Below are 14,650 nucleotides of genomic sequence, written 5' to 3'. Positions count from 1 at the left end.
TAATAATAATAATAATAATAATAATAATAATAATAATAATAATAATAATAATAATAATAATAATAATAATAATAATAATAATAATAACTAAATAGCTGATCGTCGGGCTGTTGTCGCGAATAATGTCTAATTTTTAAAAAATTGTTTCCGTTTTCGGGGTATGGGAATTGAGTTTTCTGATAATTCCTTCTATAAGGGAAAACATTACTCTGAACCTGGAGTGGTTTTTCCTCAAGATGTCACATGTTCTGTCCTTACCTTCTGAAAGCTGACCTCTCGTATTATAATAACATAAAATAAAATAAAGCTGTTTCTAAATGTTTTTCTTGGAAACTCTTAGAAACTCTTTTGTTTCGAGTTGAGTGGTAAGGAGGGTAAGGAGTAGAGCGTATGTCCAAGTGGTGACATTGAAGTTGTTCTGTTTTGACCAGAGCCCTGCACGGGCCGGGCGCGCCCGGCCCGACCCGTTTCAAGTAATATCAAACTGGACCGGGCCCTAACCGGGCCGGCCCGGCTCGGCCCGGATACTCTGAAAAACGGTTCGGAAATTAATGTTGTCCGCCTTTTTGTTTTTTTAATGTCCTCCACTATCTCTATTTTTGCCGTGTTTGTACGGTCTTACTGTCAGCCTATGTTAATCGTAATGTGTTTGGGAAACTGATTCTTTATTCAAGACTGCGATATACTGGTAATACTATTACTATTACTATTACTACTTCTACTACTACTATTACTACTACGACCACTGCTAATACTACTACAAGTGCTACGACTTCGCGTCAGAGTTGACATATCTGGTGGTACCGAATTACCTTCTAAGTACAGAATAAAATGGAGAAATGCTAGTTATTATGGCCGATCTGCGTAGAATGTGAACCGATGCTTGATCTACGATGGAGAACAGTGGCTCAGTAGAAAAAACACTTACATCTGGTGCTAGACGTCGTCGGATCAATCTCTACTCATGCTATGTGAGCTTTGTTGTGGACAAACATCGTGTGTGTGTGAGTTTCTGGGGTGGTCCCGCTTCCTCCCACTGTTTTCTTTCCACCAATTCATCCCATCATCATCCATACAGCCTGAGCCGTAGTTACCTAAAGAACGTATGATAAAGTCAAGCACTTGACCTAGTAAGTAGAATTTGGTACGCTACCATTGGACCACGGAGGGCAAAACCATGAACTGGCGTGCTCATAAGATCAGTGCAATTTGTAGTAATGTTCAATTAGCAAGGCAAATATCGAATGGTTTTACATGTTCATGTATTGTTTATAGTATGATGCTACAAATATAACAAAATGTAATGATCAAATAAATCACCAAATCGTCAGGGTCGATTAGGTGTTCCTGGAACGGTGGCTCAGTGGTTGAGCGTTCACCTCTGGTGTATGGGGTCCCTGGTTTGATCCGAGCTCTAGCCAAGTGAACTTTGTGGTGCACAAACACCGTGTGGGGGGTTCGCGGCGTTCTCCTGTTTCCTTCCACTTTATTTATTCCACTATTTCATTTATTTCTCATCACCATCGTCTCCTTTAGGCTAGTTAGCATAACTTGGGACCACCTACCAAGAAGAATAAACTAATGGATTGGGAAGATAGACATTCAGTCTCTGGTGAATTTGATGATGAAGTAGACATCTACCTCAACATGTCATCATGTGTAAGAGAACTAGATATACTGCAGTGGTGGAAGCAACAAGAACAAACATTACAAAAATTGTGTAAATTAGCGCGTCAGTATCTCGTCATCCCTGCTTCTAGTGCGTCTACTGAAAGAGCTTTCAGTACTCAGGAACGGAGAAATGCTCTTAAGCCTGAAACTGTTGACTGTTTCCGTGCTATTCGATGCGTACAAGGACATACAGTAAAGCGATGTTCATTTTACACTATTGGTTTCTTAGGAAACCTTATAATTTCATTTTCTTAATATCAACTATCCCTTCTATTATATGTGATGTTAAGAGGTATTTTTGATAGCTGATATCTATACATTTTTCATTCAGGGGACTTTTGACGTATTTTTCGTTCAACAATGATATGTGTGGATTTTGTTTTGATTTACTGCCTCGCATTCCGTCATATAGCTCTGTTATTTACTTGTTACGAACCGTTCCATTAACACTTCATCAATCCCGGGGTCTGGGTGATTTATTTCATCACTGTTTTTTGTTATTATTATTGTAGCATCGAATTATAAAGAATACAGGAACATGTAATATGATTTGGAATCTGCCGTGCTAATTGAACATTACTACAAATTGCGCTAATCTTATGAACACGCCAGTTCATGGTTTCGGTATCCGTGGTCTAATGGTAGCGGAACAAATTCTAATTAGTAGGTCAAGGACTTGACTTTCTCATATGTTCTTTGGGCAATTACGGCTCAAAACGTATGGATGATGATTGATGAATTGGTGGAATGAAGACAGTGGACGAAAACGGGCTAATCCAAAAACTCCCACGCTCACGATGTTTGTCCACCACAAAGCTCATATAACACGAGGAGGGATCGATCCGACGACCTCTAACACCAGATGAGTGCTTTACCTACTGATCCACCATTGCCCCTTGTCAAGCATCTGTTCTTCGCAGACTGGCCATAATAACTAGTATTTCTCCGATTTCTTCTGTACTTAGATTGTAAAGTATGTACCACCAGACAAGTCAACTCTGACGCGAAGTCGTAGCAGTTGTAGTAGTAGAAGTAATAATAATAATAATAATAATAATAATAATAATAATAATAATAATAATAACAATAATAATAATAATAATAATAATAATAATAATAATAATAATAATAATAATAATAATAATAATAATAATAATAATAATATTAATAATAATAATAATAATAATAATAATAATAGCAGTAGCAGTAGTAGTAATAATAAGAGTAGTAGAAGTACAGTACTTTACAGTCTTGAATAAAGAGTTAATTTCCCAAACACATTACGATTAACACAGGCTGCCAACATTAGTTTCCGATCCACCTTTTACACTGTTCGGGCCGGCCCGGCTCGGCCCGGTTTGTGCTCGGCCCGTTTGGGCCCGGAATGTGCCCGGCCCGGTTAGAGCCCGGCTCGAGATTCGGGCCGGGCCGGGTCGAGCCGGGCACAGAATTCAGATCCATTCGGGTCGGGCCGGGCCGTCTTCGGGCCTGGGTTTGCAGGGCTCTGGTTTTGACAAAGCAATGATACCAGTTTCCACGCCCTCTTTGATCTAAATTGAAAGTCTACCTATTGGATACAATTTGAGCAAGGCAAAAGGGATGGAACCACATCCTTTCCAGTCGTGGAAGGAGGTTCCGAAAAAATGAGTCTTTACTTTAGTTGAATAGTTTGAGGAAATTAAATGGGTATATTTACGCCAAGAAATCGTTGGCCCCTACAAAAATAACAAAAACAGTATGACCCATCCTCGATCTAGTTGAAATTTTCACCGTCGTTTCCGATACCATCAAGCATAACAGCGAACCTCGGATTAGTACTACTTGTTTGTAGCCGCAATTGACATAAAAGAAAGTGGCGATTGATTTTCATAAATATTCAGCAGGTAGTACTAGTAGTAGTTTTTCCGCAACCTACTGGGCAAAACAACAACAACACCAACAAAAGGATGGGGTAAAAATAAACACTTTTCTTTGTTGTTTCGTTTTCGTTCAAATAAAAAAAAATATTTGAAGAAAATTTGTTAACAGGAGGAGGTAGAAAACAAAAGTCAGGACAGACTTAGCGTATAAGCATGTCAGCAATCTTTGAGCATTTCAGTAGAGCCTTCACTTGTAGTAGCTAAACTTCACTATCAGAACACCCGCAGCAAAAAAAATTTGCTTAGTGGTGTTTAAACTTGTTATTTATTTATTTATTTATTGTGGATTGACGAATTAAGAGTGGCTTCGCAATTTGCAAGATGTCACAGAAGGTGTTAGAAAATTGGTTAAAAAGGAAAAGAGACAATAACTGTGTAAATTCCGCTGACGAAAATATAAAAACAAAGATATCGAGAAATACGGAAGAAAAATAGAAAGAACAAGTTAATTTGCCATACTTTAGAAAAAAGACGTAAGTACATTTATTTATTAATTGATTCATTTCACATTATAAAGGTTGTTATGGCAACTCTGACTTGATCACGAAGATGTCAGAGGGATAGGTTCTTCGTTAAAGACATTGCAAAGGAGACTAATTAGAACCTATAAGTCAGGCACTATTCCGATATTTGCGTGCTGCGAATGAAGAAAAACCTATCAAGATAGCTGATCTGCAAAGGGGTTTTCACACCTTCAGTAGTAGGGGTCCCCGTTGGCGCGAATGACTCATCCTCACTCTCTTTTATGACCGGGGTGAAAGGTCAATGACCTTGGCCCGGGGTCAATGACCTAGGGGTACATAGGACCACCCCCTCTAAATTTTGGCAGGGGTACCAAGGCCCACCCCCTAAATTTTGGCAGGGGTACATAGGACCACCCCCTTAAATTTTGGAAATTGCCAAATCTAAAAATTTGGTATGGTAGCCTAGGACCATAGTATGTACCTCTATTAGTATTGGGTGTCTATGTCGTTCCCTTTCATGGGTAAAAAATTGCCAAAAATTCAAATTTTGGGGGTTTTTGACCTAATTTATCCCCTTTGATGAGGTATTATTACCCTATATAGTTATATGGGCGTATACAGGGGTCCATTACCTTTCATAACATATGGGTATATTAATGCACCCATTGAAAATTTTGGGAGGGGTACCTTGGCCCACCCCTTAAATTTTGGAAATTGACCAATTTAAACATTGGGTAATATAGTACAGGACCATAATATATATTATGATAAATTTGGGCGGTCCACCTCGTTCCCTTCTAGGGGTACCAAATTGCCAAAAATATAAACGTAAGCAATACGTTATACCACGTGTTTGGTTTTTGGACAATTTTATCCCCTTTGATGAGATGTTATTATCCTATATAGTTATATGGTCATGTATAGGGGTCCATTACCTTTCATAAGATATGGGTATATTTGTGCACTCCTTTAAAAATTTGGGAGGGGTACTTTGGCCCACCCCTTAAATTTTGGAAATTGCCCAGTTTAAACATTTGGTATTATAGTACGGGACCCTAACATGTATTATGATAAATTTGGGTGGTCCACCTCGTTCCCTTTTAGGGGTACAAAATTGTCAAAATATAAACGTAAGCAATACGTTGTACCACGTGTTTGGTCTTTTGGCCCAATTTATCCTCTTGGATGAGGTTCTATTACCTTATATGGTTATATGGTTATGTATAGGGGTCTATTCCCTATCATAAGACATAGGAGTAGTAGGGACCCCGTTATGCGCGAATGACTCATCCTCACTCTCTTTTATGACCGGGGTGAAAGGTCAATGACCTGGCCCGGGGTCAATGACCTAGGGGTACCTAGGACCACCCCCTCTAAATTTTGGCAGGGGTACCTTGGCCCACCCCCTAAATTTTGGCAGGGGTACATAGGACCACCCCCCTTAAATTTTGGAAATTGCCAAATCTAAAAATTTGGTATGGTAGCCTAGGACCATAGTATGTACCTCTATCAGTATTGGGTGTCTATGTCGTTCCCTTTTATGGGTAAAAAATTGCCAAAAATTCAAATTTCGGGGGTTTTTGACCTAATTTATCCCCTTGGATGAGGTCTTATTACCCTATATAGTTATATGGGCGTATACAGGGGTCCATTCCCTTTCATAAGACATGGGTATATTAATGCACCCCTTGAAAAATTTGGGAGGGGTACCTTGGCCCACCACTTAAATTTTGGAAATTGACCAATTTAAACATTGGGTATTATAGTATAGGACCCTAATATGTACTATGATAAATTTGGGTGGTCCACCTCATTTCCTTCTAGGGGTACAAAATTGCCAAAAATATAAACGTATGCAATACGTTATACCACGTGTTTGGTTTTTTGGCTCAATTTATCCCCTTTGATGAGGTGTTATTACCTTATATGGTTATATGGTCATGTATAGGGTCCATTCCCTTTCATAAGATATGGGTATATTTGTGCACCCCTTTAAAAATTTGGGAGGGGTACCTTGGCCCACCCCTTAAATTTTGGAAATTGACCAATTTCAACATTGAGTATTATAGTATAGGACCCTAATATGTATTATAATAAATTAGGGTGGTCCACCTCGTTCCCTTTTAGGGGTACAAAATTGCCAAAAATATAAACGTAAGCAATACGTTGTACCACGTGTTTGGTCTTTTGGCCCAATTTATTCTCTTGGATGAGGCCCTATTACCTTATATAGTTATATGAACGTATACAGGGGTTCATTACTTTTCATAAGATATGGGTATATTTGTGCACCCCTTTAAAATTTGGGTGGAGTACTTTGGCCCACCCCCTTCAATTTTGGAAATTGCCCAATTTAAACATTTGGTATAATAGTATAGGACCCTAATATGTACTATGATAAATTTGGGTGGTCCACCTCATTTCCTTCTAGGGGTACAAAATTGCCAAAAATATAAACGTAAGCAATACGTTGTACCACGTGTTTGCTTTTTGGTCGATTTTATCCCCTTTGATGAGGTGTTATTATCCTATATAGTTATATGGTCATGTATAGGGCTCCATTCCCTTTCATAAGATATGGGTATATTGGTGCACCCCTTTAAAAATTTGGGAGTACCTTGGCCCACCCCTTAAATTTTGGAAATTGCCCAATTTAAACATTTGGTAGGACGAAACAGGAGAAAACATGTTCCCTTTTAGAGGTACAAAATTGCCAAAATATAAACGTAAGCAATACGTTGTACCACGTGTTTGGTCTTTTGGCCCAATTTATCCTCTTGGATGAGGCCCTATTACCTTATATAGTTATATGGACGTATACAGGGGTTCATTACCTTTCATAAGATATGGGTATATTTGTGCACCCTTTAAAATTTGGGTGGAGTACTTTGGCCCACCCCCTTCAATTTTGGAAATTGCCCAATTTAAACATTTGGTATAATAGTATAGGACCCTAATATGTATTATTATATCCCTTTTAGGGGCACAAAATTACCAAATTTTACTACAACCACGTATTTGGTATTTTGGCTCATTTTATCACCTTGGATGAGGTCCTATTACCTTATATAGTTATATGGACGTATACAGATGTCCATTTCCTATTATAAGACATAGGTACATTTATGCACCCCTTTAAAAATTTGGGAGGAGTACTATGGCCAATCTTTTAAATTTTGGAAATTTTCCAGTTTAAGCATATACTACTGGACTCTAATATGTATCATGATAAATTTGGGTGGTTCACTTCGTTCCCTTTTAGGGTACAAAATTGCCAAAATATAAACGTAAACAATACGTTGTACCACGTGTTTCGTTTTTTACCTAATTTATTCCTTTGGATGAGGTCCTATTACCTTATATGGTAATGTATAGGTGTTCATTCCCTATCATAAGACATAGGTATATTGATGCACCCCTTGAAATTTTTGGGAATGGTACCTTGGCCCACCCCTTAAGTTTTAGAAATTGCCCAATTTAAACATTTGGTATAATAGTACTGGACCCTAATATATAATACTATAAATTTGGGTGGTCCACCTCGTTCCCTTTTAGGGGTCATTTTGTTCCGCTTTAGGGGTGAACATGGATACCGTACATGTGTTGCAATCGTCCCGAGTTCGATTCTTGGTGCTAGTTTCAGGAAATGTTGAATTTAACGTCTCCGAAAAACGATGATGATGAGAAGTGATAGGACGAAACATGAGAAAAACATGAACTTACTTGATTGAGGATTGAAGCAGGGACCTCACACATTAGTGACAAACGCGGATGGGATGATGTGATTTTGGACCTCTCGTTTCCGTTCATGGATTAAATAAAAAGATGACTCTTTGGTTAAATCTGATTAGTTCATTGTTCGAGCGATTTTTGAACGCTCAGCGTTTGTTGATCAGTAAGCGCTTCATTGATGGAAACAATGTTGCCAGATTTTGAAAATCTAAACTGCTCCGATTCTTTTTTCGAAACGGTTCCGCTGAGTGCAAGAATTTTTCAAAACTAAAAAGTTTAAAAACTAAAAATTTTCAAACTAAAAAAAATTAAACTTTTCAAAAAAATTTTTCGAACTAAAAAATTTCAAATAAAAAAATTTAAACAAAAAATTGTCAAACAAAAATTTTCAAACTAAAAGATTTCAAATAAAATTTTGAAACAAATTTTGAAAATCTAAAATTTTTAAAACTAAAAAATAAAATCAAACTTTCTGGAACGAAATTTTTTAAACTTAAAATTTTCGAACTCGAACCGAATTTGAAAACTAAAAAACTTTTCGAACCAAATTTTCAAACAATTTTTTTTTCGAACTCAGAAAGTTTCAAACTTAAAACTTGCAAATCAAAATTTCAAACTAAAAAAGTTTTCGATCTAAAATTTTGAACTAAAAAAAATTCGAACTCAAAGTTCTCACTAAAAATTTTCGAACTCAGAAAGTTTTAAAATCAAAATTTGAAACTCAAGTTTCGAATTTAAAATATTTTCGAACTACAATTATCAAACTCAAACTTTTAGAAAATCTTAACAGAGATTGAAAGTGATCACTCGTTTCGCGAGCCGTAACTTTTAGTAATGTAACATAGTTTACGGTTTAAGATTTATATTGTCTTGAGAACGATTGAGTTCGTTTATGTAATGTACCCGTTGGCCAGCCATAGCCTGATTTCACATCGTAGCTCATGAAAGCAATCTTGTTGTAGTTGTGTAGCCGTGACCATTTTTTCTGGACATAGCCTGTACGATCACCAGGAATGAAATACTACTTAGTTTAGCTACCATTAAGATGTGATTTAATAAATATTAGCCACATTAACACTTGAACTTGTATGAAACGAATAACAGCTTACTGATCAAAGCACAGAACGAAAAAATGCTAAGATGGACAGAATTTCATTCATGTGACGTCAAGCACAGAAGTATTTCCTTACCTCTCATTCCTCTCACTTGAAGGTCAAGGTGCTAATCAGCATTTTCCAGGTTGAATGCATTACAATAAAAAAAATCTTTCCTTAAGACCATTTGAGATTTCAGTGGCTAAGTCCAGGTTCGATTTTTGGCGTTATTATTACGGGTTTAAGTACACAACCCACAGAAGTACGTTCAAGTCTTATACAGCCTAAGGTCATAAACGCTTTCCATCTTATACGTAAAATAGAAACAAATATTTGGTGTTTATAGCTACATTTATGATGATTCGCATTTCACTTTGAACTGTAGGTCCACGTCCTATACAGCCTCGATATTGTTAAGTCAACATAAAACCTTTATGGTGGTTCAGATTTTATCGTTCACGTCTTATGCAGTCTAGGAACACAAGATTTACGTCCTCGGTACTGTCAAGAGAACAAAAAACACTCGTGGTGGTTCAGAGAAATGAAATTAAATCTTTGAGTTTTACGTCTTACGGTTATGTTAACTAGGCTAAAGAAGACGATGATGATGAGAAATAAATGTAATGATGGATTAAATATAGTGGGGAGAACCCTGAGAAAACTCACGCACACGGCTTTTTTGTTCACTACAAAGCAACTTGGCGTTAGCTAAGATCGAACCAGCGACCTTACACACCTCTGTCATTGAGTCATCACGACGTAAAAACAGATAATGATACACTTAACATGAAACAAGCAAGGTCACTGAGTTGAGGAAGATCATTTTGCAGGCCTCAGCTTTTTCTCGAGGAGTAAATACCACAACAATAATTTAAAAAACCATTCATGAAAAAGACTGTTGTTTAGACTAACATCACGCACACACACACACACACACAAACACACAATGTTGTTTATTACAGCACATACTGATTACATTTTTTTTAAATACAATTATATTACTTATGTTGATTTCAATGAAAATGTAATTAAGTTTTAGCAGTAGGCAAAGACTGTTCGTGCAATACTTTTATCGTATAAAAACTTCACTTAAAATAGTGAACGTCAGCAGGATCAAACTAGAATCCTTTTCGCATTAGATGCACTTGTTCACTTTTATGAAATTGTTTTCCAGCCGGAATCGATCTTCTTGTGAATGTTATTTAATACAAATCACTCGTATTACACCACCATGGTACAAAACAATATGAGATCAAAACGATAAATCGTTCATTTCTTTTACACAAGGAAAGCCGAACCATGGTATCGTAACAGTTTTTTTTCTTTCTTCATTTACAATCTTATGAGGGAAGCTCTTCCACCATAGTAAATTGAATTCAATGTAGCATCATTCACTACTGGCACGATCTTTCATAAAATAAGTAACATGATAATCCTATAAGAACGACGGGAAGCACTCTAAAGGAATCGAACTGAAAACCTCTTGCACCAGAAAAATTGGATTCAATGCAACATTATACCATCACTAGGTAACACGGTAATCACTATTGCAGTAAATGACAAGTTCAATGTTACAAACACAGAGAGAGAATGCAATATGACAGAGCTGAATGACGTTATAAAGAAAAACTGCAAATTCTGCATTCTTCATCTATGACAAAGAAACTATGATACTGAAGTAATGAAATTCATTTCGTTACGAAACTTGTGCAAGAAGCCGCTCCTCTCTTTCGTCATCTTCGCTTTCGCATGTGATTTTTTAAATGCAATTTCAATATGACAAAACGTGACTTAATATTTAAAGTGTTTGGCAATGTAAATGGAAAATTGGTTCATTGCTTTTAACAACTAAGCAGACGTCGATTTTGAGGTCCGAGTTCCCAGCTCATAAGATATGAATCGCTGTGCTAAACGAAATATGTCCTTTTCTTAAAGTTCGAATCGATCCCGGGTTCGACTCCAGGTAAGGAAACACACATTTTTGTTTGTTCTATCGCAGGATGTCTTAACATTTGATGGTTCAGATTTCATCTTAATGGTCGCTAAACTAAGTAGTATTTCATTCCTGGTGATCGTACAGGCTATGTCCAGAAAAAATGGTCACGGCTACACAACTACAACAAGATTGCTTTCATGAGCTACGATGTGAAATCAGGCTATGGCTGGCCAACGGGTTCATTACATAAACGAACTCAATCGTTCTCAAGACAATATAAATCTTAAACCGTAAACTATGTTACATTACTAAAAGTTACGGCTCGCGAAACGAGTGATCACTTTCAATCTCTGTTAAGATTTTCTAAAAGTTTGAGTTTGATAATTGTAGTTCGAAAATGTTTTAAATTCGAAACTTGAGTTTCAAATTTTGATTTTAAAACTTTCTGAGTTCGAAAATTTTTAGTGAGAACTTTGAGTTCGAATTTTTTTTAGTTCAAAATTTTAGATCGAAAACTTTTTTAGTTTGAAATTTTGATTTGCAGGTTTTAAGTTTGAAACTTTCTGAGTTCGAAAAAAAAATTGTTTGAAAATTTGGTTCGAAAAGTTTTTTAGTTTTCAAATTCGGTTCGAGTTCGAAAATTTTAAGTTTAAAAAATTTCGTTCCAGAAAGTTTGATTTTATTTTTTAGTTTTAAAAATTTTAGATTTTCAAAATTTGTTTCAAAATTTTATTTGAAATCTTTTAGTTTGAAAATTTTTGTTTGACAATTTTTTGTTTAAATTTTTTTATTTGAAATTTTTTAGTTCGAAAAATTTTTTTTGAAAAGTTTAAATTTTTTTAGTTTGAAAATTTTTAGTTTTTAAACTTTTTAGTTTTGAAAAATTCTTGCACTCAGCGGAACCGTTTCGAAAAAAGAATCGGAGCAGTTTAGATTTTCAAAATCTGGCAACATTGTTTCCATCAATGAAGCGCTTACTGATCAACAAACGCTGAGCGTTCAAAAATCGCTCGAACAATGAACTAATCAGATTTAACCAAAGAGTCATCTTTTTATTTAATCCATGAACGGAAACGAGAGGTCCAAAATCACATCATCCCATCCGCGTTTGTCACTAATGTGTGAGGTCCCTGCTTCAATCCTCAATCAAGTAAGTTCATGTTTTTCTCATGTTTCGTCCTATCACTTCTCATCATCATCGTTTTTCGGAGACGTTAAATTCAACATTTCCTGAAACTAGCACCAAGAATCGAACTCGGGACGATTGCAACACATGTACGGTATCCATGTTCACCCCTAAAGCGGAACAAAATGACCCCTAAAAGGGAACGAGGTGGACCACCCAAATTTATAGTATTATATATTAGGGTCCAGTACTATTATACCAAATGTTTAAATTGGGCAATTTCTAAAACTTAAGGGGTGGGCCAAGGTACCATTCCCAAAAATTTCAAGGGGTGCATCAATATACCTATGTCTTATGATAGGGAATGAACACCTATACATTACCATATAAGGTAATAGGACCTCATCCAAAGGAATAAATTAGGTAAAAAACGAAACACGTGGTACAACGTATTGTTTACGTTTATATTTTGGCAATTTTGTACCCTAAAAGGGAACGAAGTGAACCACCCAAATTTATCATGATACATATTAGAGTCCAGTAGTATATGCTTAAACTGGAAAATTTCCAAAATTTAAAAGATTGGCCATAGTACTCCTCCCAAATTTTTAAAGGGGTGCACAAATGTACCTATGTCTTATAATAGGAAATGGACATCTGTATACGTCCATATAACTATATAAGGTAATAGGACCTCATCCAAGGTGATAAAATGAGCCAAAATACCAAATACGTGGTTGTAGTAAAATTTGGTAATTTTGTGCCCCTAAAAGGGATATAATAATACATATTAGGGTCCTATACTATTATACCAAATGTTTAAATTGGGCAATTTCCAAAATTGAAGGGGGTGGGCCAAAGTACTCCACCCAAATTTTAAAGGGTGCACAAATATACCCATATCTTATGAAAGGTAATGAACCCCTGTATACGTCCATATAACTATATAAGGTAATAGGGCCTCATCCAAGAGGATAAATTGGGCCAAAAGACCAAACACGTGGTACAACGTATTGCTTACGTTTATATTTTGGCAATTTTGTACCTCTAAAAGGGAACATGTTTTCTCCTGTTTCGTCCTACCAAATGTTTAAATTGGGCAATTTCCAAAATTTAAGGGGTGGGCCAAGGTACTCCCAAATTTTTAAAGGGGTGCACCAATATACCCATATCTTATGAAAGGGAATGGAGCCCTATACATGACCATATAACTATATAGGATAATAACACCTCATCAAAGGGGATAAAATCGACCAAAAAGCAAACACGTGGTACAACGTATTGCTTACGTTTATATTTTTGGCAATTTTGTACCCCTAGAAGGAAATGAGGTGGACCACCCAAATTTATCATAGTACATATTAGGGTCCTATACTATTATACCAAATGTTTAAATTGGGCAATTTCCAAAATTGAAGGGGGTGGGCCAAAGTACTCCACCCAAATTTTAAAGGGGTGCACAAATATACCCATATCTTATGAAAAGTAATGAACCCCTGTATACGTTCATATAACTATATAAGGTAATAGGGCCTCATCCAAGAGAATAAATTGGGCCAAAAGACCAAACACGTGGTACAACGTATTGCTTACGTTTATATTTTTGGCAATTTTGTACCCCTAAAAGGGAACGAGGTGGACCACCCTAATTTATTATAATACATATTAGGGTCCTATACTATAATACTCAATGTTGAAATTGGTCAATTTCCAAAATTTAAGGGGTGGGCCAAGGTACCCCTCCCAAATTTTTAAAGGGGTGCACAAATATACCCATATCTTATGAAAGGGAATGGACCCTATACATGACCATATAACCATATAAGGTAATAACACCTCATCAAAGGGGATAAATTGAGCCAAAAAACCAAACACGTGGTATAACGTATTGCATACGTTTATATTTTTGGCAATTTTGTACCCCTAGAAGGAAATGAGGTGGACCACCCAAATTTATCATAGTACATATTAGGGTCCTATACTATAATACCCAATGTTTAAATTGGTCAATTTCCAAAATTTAAGTGGTGGGCCAAGGTACCCCTCCCAAATTTTTCAAGGGGTGCATTAATATACCCATGTCTTATGAAAGGGAATGGACCCCTGTATACGCCCATATAACTATATAGGGTAATAAGACCTCATCCAAGGGGATAAATTAGGTCAAAAACCCCCGAAATTTGAATTTTTGGCAATTTTTTACCCATAAAAGGGAACGACATAGACACCCAATACTGATAGAGGTACATACTATGGTCCTAGGCTACCATACCAAATTTTTAGATTTGGCAATTTCCAAAATTTAAGGGGGGTGGTCCTATGTACCCCTGCCAAAATTTAGGGGGTGGGCCAAGGTACCCCTGCCAAAATTTAGAGGGGGTGGTCCTAGGTACCCCTAGGTCATTGACCCCGGGCCAGGTCATTGACCTTTCACCCCGGTCATAAAAGAGAGTGAGGATGAGTCATTCGCGCATAACGGGGTCCCTACTACTCCTATGTCTTATGATAGGGAATAGACCCCTATACATAACCATATAACCATATAAGGTAATAGAACCTCATCCAAGAGGATAAATTGGGCCAAAAGACCAAACACGTGGTACAACGTATTGCTTACGTTTATATTTTGACAATTTTGTACCCCTAAAAGGGAACGAGGTGGACCACCCAAATTTATCATAATACATGTTAGGGTCCCGTACTATAAT

Source organism: Thermobia domestica, chromosome 3, assembly GCF_964235325.1.
Source record: "Thermobia domestica chromosome 3, izTheDome1.hap1.1, whole genome shotgun sequence".
In the NCBI taxonomy this organism is placed as follows: Eukaryota; Metazoa; Arthropoda; class Insecta; order Zygentoma; family Lepismatidae; genus Thermobia; species Thermobia domestica.
Note: the sequence above shows the minus strand (reverse complement) of the source record.